Here is an 11749-nt window from a genome sequence, read left to right as displayed (position 1 = left end):
AATGGCAGTCATCTTAGATAACAAACCTTTACATCTTAGGTGGGCAAGAATCTAGGAGCAAATGAGTCAGAGTAATATAATAAGAATAGGTAGTTCTTCTGTTGAGCTAGGCATGCTGATCGGTATCAACCTTGTTCAGCTTATATTTGGGCATTATATTGGTGAGACATTATGGGTGTAGATTCTGATACTACAAGGAGACAATTTCATAGCAAACTCCCTGATCTGTCTTTTATAATCTTTTTGCTCCCTCTTCTGTAGTGTTCCCTGCCTTAGGTGGAGGAGTATTTTAAGATATAGTTATTGGACTCCACTGGGCTCCACAACACTATATACTGATTGGTTATGGTTTTCTGTAGTTTTTTTCATTTCCCCAGGGAAGAGCACACTAACTGGTTGTTCAGTGCCAAACAATAAACCTGAAAAACATACATATATGTAGCATCATATAGACTGGAGAGAGAGAGAGAGAGAGGGGGGGGGGGGAGAGAATGAGAAAATGAGAGAGATGGAAGGGGTATATGGGAGTGTTGGGGGGAGGGAAGTAAGGAGAAAGTGTTATAATTACTTTTTTTAAAAAGGCAAAGTAGACCATCTTGCTTTTATCCATTCCCAATAATATCCTTGAATATCTGTATATTAGTTATATTTGCACTGTTTTGACAAAATTCCTGGAAGAAACAACTTAAAGGCAGGAAGATTTACTTTGAATGATGGTTTTAAATTGTTTAAGTCCATCCTAACAGAGAAGAATTGGCCAAGTTTCTCAATAGAAGCATATGACAGAAGTTGCTGGCATGACAGCTGACTAAGATTCAAAATTATTTAACCTGGGTCCGGTTATAATCTTCAAGGCTGGGACCTCATGCCTTATTCACCCCAGGTAGTCCCCACCTCATGATTCCTGGGTCTTGGGGTCTTCCCAATCAATGCTACCTACTAGGGGAACATTTGAACATTTGAAACATGAGTCTGTTGGTGACATTTCATGTTCAAACCACAGAAACTTGCTGGGTTCAATTCAGAAACTATGGAGTTGCAAAGAAAACTCTGGACTCATTCCCTCAAGCAGTCTTCAGTCTAGTCAGGGGACATGATCACAAGTAGTTAAATTGTACGAGCATTGGGGCTGGAGAGATGGCTCAGTGGTTAAGAACATGTCTTGTTCTTGCAGAGGACCTAAGTTCAGTTCCCAGCACAGACATCAGGCACTTTGCAACTCCTGCTCCCATGGTATTCCCTAACCTCAGGGTACATGCATATATATGGACATACATACATGTACATGTAAATAAATAATGATACAATTTTTTTAAAAATGCATGAAAATCAAGAAAAGGTGAAGGAATAGTTCTTTGAGAAAACACATATCCCAGGAAAAGGGAACACTGGAAGTTATAATTAATTAATCAATTAATTAATTTACATTAATTGATATTCTGCCTGCATGTATGTCTGTGTAAGGATGTCAGATCCCCTGGTACTGGAGTTACCGAGCTGTCATGTGGGCACTGGGAATTGAACTTCAGTCTTCCGGAAAAGAAGGCGTGCACCAATACTCTTAACTGCTGAGCCATCTCTCTAGCCCCCCAACCCTAGAGGTCATAATTTTTTAATTTATGTTACACATTGTATTTCAGCATTCATTATAAACTAGGAGTGGAACAAATGGTAGGAAAATAGATATTTTTCTAAAAAAATGAATGCAAGTGGATATAAGATTAAAGACAAAATAATTCATACATAAGCAAATGAATTAAGACTGTGGAGTTAATAACAACCAGACACAAAAGGGAGGAGAATTTCTTATCATTTCAGGTAAACGAATGTTGCATTTGTATTAAAAGCAAGATAAGTATAAAGACCTAAAGAAGAACCACTGCTATTGACTCAAAGAAGGAACAGGAGTCATGATATTAAAATGCCAGGAAAAAAAAAAACTAAGGAAAGACATACAAAAATTTCCTGGTCATCAGCCAGATGTGATTGGCAATAGAAGGCTAATGAACAGGAAGAGATGACAGAGATAATCAAAGAAGAAACAATGGGAAAGGGAAGAGAAGGCAAGAAAGAGTAACTTCAGAAAGCTCAGCTATAAGGCTTGGCCAACATGGAGTTGGTAGGCTGATGAAGGAAAACCAAAACATTTAGAATATAAAACTACAAAAGTTGGTAGTAGGCAGGGGTAAAGAAAAGTAAGATGCTGAGGCCTAAACTTTTGCCTGTGTGAAATATGGGTTCACTTTCTCTGAAAGAACCTCATTCTGATGAAACCATTATGCATATTTACTGTGTTTTGAACTAATCCACAGAGAAGGCTCAAGAAGTCAGGCAACCTTCTTTATTGTCTCTTAATATGGAATTGGGTTCTGAGCTGCACATAAGTGGCAGATCCACAGCAAAACCATCTCAAAAGTATTTTAACTCTCACCATGGAAGACCCCACTGACGTTCAACCGCGTGCCACATAAGGCAAATACTGCTAGTAAATATCACCAGCCAGTAAATGTCCTCATTCAGAGAGGAAAACTATTTGTAGTGTGAGGAGTTCTAGGTAGTCGACAAGGGCGGCACACTAAAAGCATGCACAGTTCTCATTTACGAAGCATTTGATGACTATCTAGTAGCGCAAAGGTCTTCTGCTAAATAACACAGAGTAGAAATTTGAAGGTATGATCCATAGCACCTCTAGAGATTAATAAGTTATATGAAATCAGCATACTTGTTTCTCAGTACATAATAAATGATAATAAGCGCATGCAGGAATTTTGTGGTTCTCAATAAATAGTAAATATAACAGTAGTAATAACAGACTGCAGGTGTGTTTGTACTGTGCTTTACAATTTATCCTATCTCTCATACCATAGAAGTAAAGCAGGATAAAAACCAGGATGAGCAAAGGAGACAGTGCTTGCTTAGGCAACCTAGCCACTAGATTATGTCTAGCACTTCGGTGCATGTATGACCAGAAATGCCAGTAGCAGTAACCTCTCTGCACACTAAAGAAAGGGGCTTAAATGATCAAAGAAAGCATGACATGGGGTGTGCTTACAGAGCTTAGAAAATGAGCAGTCAAATTTTTATTTGAGCCAAAATTCCTATGAGAAATTGGAAATCACACACACACACACACACACACAGAATTTAAAATAGCATAATGGGTTTCTTTAGTAATGATAAGACCAGAATGCACATTTTAACTGGGAAGGCATGTATCTGACAAGAGGCTATACTGAGAATTTATGAAAAGCATTTTTAACTTGATAATAACAATAACAATGGAGAGCTAGAAAACAAAAATCCTAAGTTTTAAACATACATAAAAGCTTTCAGATTTCACCGACAAACACACACACACACACACACACGTACACTAAATATATAGAAAGAACACATTGCTAGCCAATAGAGAAATAGAAATTAAGCTGTATTTAGATACTAATACAAATCTACCAGAATTATTAAACTTTTCAACTTTTACCCACTGATAGTGCCAACAGTTGGTGATAATGTAGAAAACTGGGGCTTACATACCACTAACAGACCTACAAAATGACCAGATTACACCAGGAAATACTATGGTAACATTTTTACAAGGTGCTTTGCAAATGCTCAAAAATCCTGTTCTTAAGTGTTCACTCAAAACTGAAGAGGAAATAAGTTCACAGAAGACATCCTGCAAATGTCCTTAATAGTTTATATGTGGGAGTGAAATGCTGTCAATAGTCCTCGTGCCCATCACTTACTTATGACTACATAAACAAATTGTTAACAACCCATAAATGCGATATTCTCAGAGATTAAAAAGGCGAGAAATGTTGGTCACACATCCAATGTAGCTCAATCTCAGAAACAATATACTGAGGGCAAATGGCATACTATATATATCCAGTTTACATATAGTGTATAAGGACAAAATCATACACAGAGGAACAACATCCCCCAGAGGCTAGAGGATACGTCTGGATAACTAGAATATTGGACAAATATACCTGTGTCGTCAATCTAAAGAGCAAAGCCTCTGGTGGTTACCTGCACAAGAAATCCATGATCTTAACAGGAGACAAAAAGGAAAAGGAAAACATGTGGTGGTTACTGGTAGTGCAGTGATAGCTCACGACTTCTGACAGAGTCTGTCTCAGGGGCTGTCCTTGTTTCGATTCAAAAGTTATTGGATGAGTACTGCCTCTTCAACATGTCATTACCGGCTCTGAATGACCCTTCAGGAGATATGAGTGTTCCCTAATCATCCACATCTCTCCTAATTAAAGATGCTTTCCCAGCAGGGGTTTTGGATGTTTTCTTTATCAAGATGTTTCACCTAGGGAATCATAACAACCACATTCACTGAGGATGTCTCAGATACCTGGGCGGTCTGAAGTAGATTTCCTTTTCATTGTATTCTACACTGGAAGCTTATAGTCACTGAATCTAAAAGTTACCAGCGAATACATTCCTGAATATGATTGAAGTGTATTAGAAGTTAATTAATTTTATACAAATAAGGACATATTTCTGTTTGAAAATCATAGAACATTAAACTTAAATAGGTCAAGTGTTATTCTAGACACTGTAACTCATTGAATTATTATAAGATATGTGTAAGCTTAGAGCTTCTGTTATCATCAGTCTTAACTGGAAGGGTAAATAACTTGCCTGAGGTCGCATAGATCATAAGGGCTGGCACTAGAATGTCAACATAAGAAGTTTTAGCGACTGTAAGTTTCCAATATGACATTAACGCTGTACACATGTGGTACTCTTTACTTAGGAACCAGGAGTCATAAGGTTGTGAATACTTACTGTGTGCAAGAACTAAAGTTGAAAACTATGGTTGAAGAAAACAGAGAAGGGGCTGCAAGGGACAAAGGAAGCATAAAATAGAGTGTGTCACAGAGTTTGGGAAGTGCATATCGAGGCAGAAATGGCAGAAGAAGCAGGTTCTCACATTATGTTCAAGAAAGAGGATGCGAAAAGTCAACAGTAAGCAAAATGACTAGAGGGAGAATGAAAAGGACATGAACACCAGTCTGTGCCATTTAGGTTTAAAGGAGAGTAAGTGCAAAACCATCATTTTGACTTGAAAGTTTCCTGACTAGAATTATGACTTAGCTCCACCAAATTGATGTCTGTATATTATATACTTGAATTGAATTGTTGCATTGGACAGTTGAAATAACAGTGAATAAGTGTTTTTAAAAGGACTACTTTTCATGTCATAGCATTTGCCATCAAAGATATCTTTTGCTTTTTAAATATGTCTCCTTATTTCGTCCTCTCAGAGAGTATACAGACTCCCTCCTATGCAAATAACTAAGCAGCCACAGGTCCCTCCATCTCCTCCATCCCTCTCTTGAGAGCTGAGGGTTTCATTGACTCCACTGGCTCCCACTCCCCCTTCACTGAAGCTGTTGGTGTCTGCCAGCTACCTTTACATATGAGGAATCTACTCACACAGAAAGCTACTCGTGACCTCCATTCAAGGACATGTAGTCAGTCCTCTGGAATTCACACTATCCTTGACCCCATTCTATCACGATTCTTTTCTGATTTGGATAGACCTGAGCCCACTCTCTTTTACCTTCCTTGTGTCACTTCCAGGGCCCACATTTACTGGACTCATCCTGTATGTGATAGCCTGCAGCATTAGGTATGGACCAGAAAAATAACCCAAGGAAGCAAGCTTGCCAAGGAAATGCACACCAACGAGGAAGAAAGGAGAACATTAAGATGGCTACATTTAGGACTTTAAAATTAAGTAAGGTAGATTTAAGCTAGATTAAGTCACAAAGTAAAACTGAAGCATGAAGAAAATGCAGCAGGATGCCAAAGGGTGATTGAACTGAGTCTGTGGGTAAGAGAGAAGAGCTAGGTCTTCTTAGATGAGCTCAAGGTCTTGCACACGTATGATGATTTAAACAAATTTTCTGTACTTGTGACCTTGCACTAAGTTCATGCTCTCTCTAAGAGTGAGTTTTCTTTTTTTATTTTATTTTATTTTATTTTTGGGGGGATAGCATTGAAAATGTAAATGAGGAAAATACCTGATTAAAAAAAAAGATCTCTCAAAAAAAGAGTGAGTTTTCTTTGGAAATGGACTGACTAAAAACTCTGATAATGGCTCTCCTCTGTCACTCAGGAGAAAGTCTGTATTTACAGAAAACATTTTAAGATGTTCACAGAATTCTACTCTAAAATACAGGAAGCTCAAACTTTTGCAGCAAGCAGAGTGCACCACAGGTCGAGCAGTTTATTGGTACTCTGTCTCTGTTTCTACCACTAACTACAACAGTACAGTTCTTGGCAAATAGGCTTTGAGGATACCTCACTATTATTTTATTTTTCTTCAAATACTATTGCTCTAGTTTGTATTTGGTGCAAGAAAGGGTATCCTCCTAACATGTGTTTGTTTCTCTGTGTGTGTGTGTGTGTGTGTGTGTGCATGTGTCTGTGTGCATGTGCGTGTGTGTGCGTGTGTGTGTCTGTGTGTGCGTGTGCGTGTGTCTGTGTGTGTGTGTGTGTGTGTGTGTGTGTGTATGTAAGTTCTTAGTTTGGTTTATGCCAAAGGCTGGAGTCTTTGCTTTCAAAGAACTGAATTTCCTGGTAGAAGTATACCAGTAAGTTATGTTCAAAAATAATGTTAAAAGAGGGCTGAGGAGATGGGCTCACTTGATAAAATACCCACTATGAAAACATGAGGATAATTTGTGTATAACACCAAGGAAGCTGCGTTGGTCTCTGTCCATGTCACAGATCCTTGTCGTGGGGTGTTTCATGGTGTACCTATTCCTATAACTCTCAGAAACTGATTCAGTATTTCAAGAGTTATCTAGAAGCCTGCAGCAGGGTCTTGTATTTGAGACACTAGTCAAATATGGGAAATGGCATGCTCAATTCAGTCACTTTAAATTAAAGTCAATCTGCAGCATGGGTAATTGAACCCAAGATTGAGCTAGGGAAATGGTCCAGCAGCTAACGTGCATGATGTCTGCATATAAAGACCCAAGTTTGGATCACCAGGGCCCATATAAAAAGCAATGTGCATATACACTTCCCCAGACATGCATGTGTATATGTAGCCTCCCCAGCAATGTACACTCACCCACCAAATACAAACGAATCCATGGTTGATGGTACCAGTCCTCAGCATTTCCCCATCACATCACAGCCAATATTTTGCCTACTACATTGTGTATACCATGTTCAGCTAAATGGAGTGTTCTGATCAATCGAGAACTACTTGTCTCTGTTTTACAACTGTGTAAGCATGTCAGAAAGCACTTTGTGGTTGCTTGATTGTTTGTGTTAAGAATGGCAGAAGAGGAGGAGGAGGAGGAGGAAGGAGGAGGAGGAATTGATTTTCCAGGTCATATAACAGTTGTTAGGCAGAGCTGCTTAGGTGAAATGAATCTATTAAGACAGATCTGTGTTTGGAATGAGAGGAACCACCTATTCACAGCCCCTGCCCCTGAACAGATAAGACTGTCTGTACCCTACACACAAACACAAAGAGAAAGGTAGGCTTATCCCTGCTCCAATGCCAGGGATGACCATAAGAGGTTTTGTCTTGTCCAACAAAGGTCCTAAAGAACCTGAAGGAGCTGTGAGGAAGCAGTCAACACAGATGAGGCTTTTTTTCTGCTGCTCTGGCGCCTCTTCCTATATACTTCGCTAGGTGGAGTATGTGCCTGTCAATCAAAACTGATTGACTGCCAGATCTCAGTTGAGAATAGATAGGGCTTACTTCTTCCTCCCATTGCCATTCCTAAGAAATTCACACTGTGCCTGCCATGGTGATGAGATAAACAGCAATCCATCTTTCTTATGTAAGTTTGAAGTCCAGATTGACTCAATTACAGTAGCTATTACCACAAAACTACATGTAGGGAAATGTTTTCCATAGATACTACATAGTGACACCAATTATGGATTTACATAAGTAACTCATTAACTACTAGCATGGCAACTCACTGCCGGGAAAAGCAGTATCTGATGATTTACTGAAAAGGTTGACCATTTAATATTTTTCTTACTACGTAACCTTAATTTCAGAAATTATAATATGCACCTATCTCCCTAGCCCCCAAATAGAAGTCAAGTGGTTTTGGTTTACTTCATTGAATATAACTAAAAACTTTGTGAATATATTATTTCATTTGCTTAGTGTTACTGGAAAACAAAATATGCAATAAACAGATTTCTATATCACTAAAAGTTAATCCATTAGGATATCCAAAGTACATTCATTTCCTCTATCAGCAGTAACCTCCCTTTTTACCAGTTCTAGTTAAGAATATAGTTTTACCTTTCCTGAAGAATCATTTCCCTCTAAGTCTTCTTCCTTGATGCTTTTTTGTTCTGTAGCTGCCAGTCCTAAATAGTCAGCCTTGATTTCCCTTTCTCATCCACACTGCTCACACCGGAGTCCATTTATTGCCTTAACTGCCATACAATGTTCTTGGTGTTGATTCCTTACCATTCATCATAAACTGCATTGCCAAGTGAGGTGGCTATATGCTTGAAAGCCTGGACCTCTCAGACCATGATAACTTAACTGGAGACTTTCTGCTTTACAGATCCAGTCTTTGTATGGTCGAGCCCAGAGATCTGACTCACTGATCCCTCGGAGAGTCTCTGTTCAGCACTGAGATCTCGGGCATGAGACCTGGGATTTGGAAATTACAGTTGCCCATGAACAGCTGGATTCAAAGGGGAGCAGGCAGAGGAAGGAGATCCCATGTATTCCATTTTGTTAGTGGCTGCGATGGGAGTATTATCACAGGGAGTTACTTTAGCATCCAGGGGAAGCACTTTGCCGTCCATTTTGAAAATGATTTTGAGTCTCATTCCTTTGGTTAGCTCTAAGTCAAGCCCTTCAGCTCTCCTGAGGGAGAGATTTTTCTGTCAGTCACCAACATCCTTTAAGGAAGGTCAGTTCAACTTCTTGAACCTATTTAAATAATCTTTCTGATAGCAAAACTTGACGTATTCTTATTTCCTGGTTAAGGTAGTTCATGGATCTCTACCGATCTAGGAATAAAGTACAGATCTCTTAAGCTATAATTTATGACCCAGTGTCATTTAGGTTCCATTGACTTTGCCAGTCTCTTGTCTTACCGTCATCCATGAAGATTCTATACTCCAGACACACCAATTAAAAGACTCTACCTACTTAAATTTAAAGCTATTTAATGCTATTAAATCCTTGCTGGTTACCTTTAATTCTTCTCCCATTACCTAATAGATGGCCACGCTTCTGTGTTTTGGCTCATGCCTGACTTTGATTCTCTATTACCATCTTGTTAGGGTTCCTGGGCTCTCACAACCTGCCTTGCAATGATTTCAATGCTTGTCACATTGCTGAAAGTATATGCTAATGCCTTACCCACCACCTTGCAAGTCTCTCAAAGGGAAGAAATGTATCATTTTCCTGCTGGTAACCCCACTCCCGGGACAATTCTAAATATTTAAAACAAATATAGTAAATGTAGAAAATACTTACTCATTTTAATTCCCCTTCCTTTAAGTCTCTCAAGTCACATTCTACGTACTTCAGCAAATACTTCTTTAAGTAGCCCTAAAACTCCAGAGGGCTCTCTGGCCTTGGTTGCAAACTACTTTTTCCAAATATTCTCTTGGAAACACTAGTTCTGCTAAAAGATCATTCCCCTTTACTTTGAGCAATTCTGTCCTCCATTTCTATATGCTGGGACATTTGTCTAGTCTATCATTTGTGTTCAAACTATGAGCTATGCTGAAGTACATTAGCTTCGTTTCTTGTTGCTATGACAAACTACTTAAGGATGAAAGGGTTAGTTCTGGCACACAGATCTCTAGGAAGTCTGTCATGGTAGGGAAGCCATGCAGCTGCTGGCCAAGTTATGCCCACAGTGAGAAGCTGAATAGTGACAGCTCTGCTAGCTTTCTTCTTTTCATGTAGTCCAGGACGTCAGTCCCCAGAATGGCAGGTCCTACATTTGAGATGGTCTTCCCATCTAAAAGAACTTAGTCCACATAATTCCACATAGGCATGTGCAGAAGTGGATGTAGTTCTGGGACCTTAAGCTGATGACCTCTGTTAACTATCAGAGTACAATCAAGTTCTAAAAACAGTTTATTGATCCTTTTCCACACATCCATTTTTAAAACTGTATTATAAAATTTTTGAGGGTACCATGCTTTGTAATCTTTGTATCTCAGGCACTATTGAAATAGCTAATAAAACTTTCAAAAGGTTTTCAGGTTAAAACTATTATATTAGTTAAATATTGACATCACATCTTTTAGTGAAAGCAACATTTTAGATTTTCTTCTTTGTGTCTTTTATTTCTTTCTATATTTGTTTCCTTTGCCATAATTACTATTTCCTTACAAATAATATTTCCAAATAAAGTAGTATTTAAATTTTAAGTTTTTAAAAAGGAGATGAATAGATAGTCACACAGGGAAATGACAGACAAAAGTGAATGCTACTTTAAAAATAACAACAAGAAAGACTATAAGTTGGTATAGTCATATTGAAATTATCTTGGATTTCCTAAAGAAAACTGAATTATCATATGATCCAGGATCCCTATTTCTTGGACTGTATTACTTCATTTTCTGTCACTGTAATGAAATATCTGAGTCAATCTAACTTTCTATATAATAGAAATTTATTTACTTTATTTATTCAGTTTGGTTCTCAGATTGGGCAGCCTCAAAGGTTTTGCCTCTGATAAAGTGTGAGTAGAAACAAGAGTGTATTGAACAAAACAGTGAGTGAGAGAGTATATCTGGCTTGCTCTTGTGTTGTGGGTTGTCTTTTTATTTTTCTGATTTGTTTTTGGCTTATTTAAATGAATGTTGATATATAGAATAAGGAAGGGGCTCAAATTTATTTTTTATATGTAAATGTCCAGTTGTCCTAATTGTTTTTTTGAAGAATCTATTATTTTTTTCCCAGTGAAACTCTTAGAAGTAGATCTACTCTTGCCCTAATTTTCTTGGCTTCTAGTCTCCACTAGCTATATGTATTGCTTAAATCCAGTGTCCACATACTCAGACTGAGCAGATAATTTGTGAAAATATGTGATATGATGTCAACTTGAAATCAGTTGACTCGATGGCTATGAGACTCTTCTGTAGGACGTGTGTGTAGAGGAATCACCAGTGCTGACACAAAACATCTCATGGAAAACTCACCTTAAAGTTTCCCTTATCTCATGTTGACCAGGTTCCCTGGGGTCCTATCAGAAAGTTGTGCTAAGGCTATTTTTTAATTAAATTATTTTATTTATTTACATTCCAAATATTATCCCCTTTTCCAGTTCCCTCTCCCAGTGTTCTTCACCCCATCATCCCTCCCCTTTGCCTCTGAAAGGGTGCTCCCCCAACTACCTACCCTCTCCTCTCATCTACCCACCCTCCTCCACCATGCCCAACATTCCCTTTCCCTGGGGCCTCAAGTCTCTACAGGATTAGACATATCCTCTCCCACTGAGGCCACACAAGTCCTCTGCTACATATGTGCCTGGGCCTAGGACCAGCCTATGCATGTTCTTTGATTGGTGGCTTAGTCTCTAGGATCTCTGAGTGGTGCTGAAAGACTCCAAAACTCCCAAAGGGAGGCACTTACTCAAGCCTCGGGTCAGCCGCGCACCCAAGAAGACACTGAGACCGGTACTTAAGATGTATAGAGAGTAAGATTTAATACAGCAACGACAAGAAAGCAAACAAAAAGCACATATACCAGATATCTGGGGTCGGA

Source organism: Mus caroli, chromosome 6, assembly GCF_900094665.2.
Source record: "Mus caroli chromosome 6, CAROLI_EIJ_v1.1, whole genome shotgun sequence".
Classification (NCBI taxonomy): Eukaryota; Metazoa; Chordata; class Mammalia; order Rodentia; family Muridae; genus Mus; species Mus caroli.
This window is presented reverse-complemented; position numbering follows the sequence as displayed.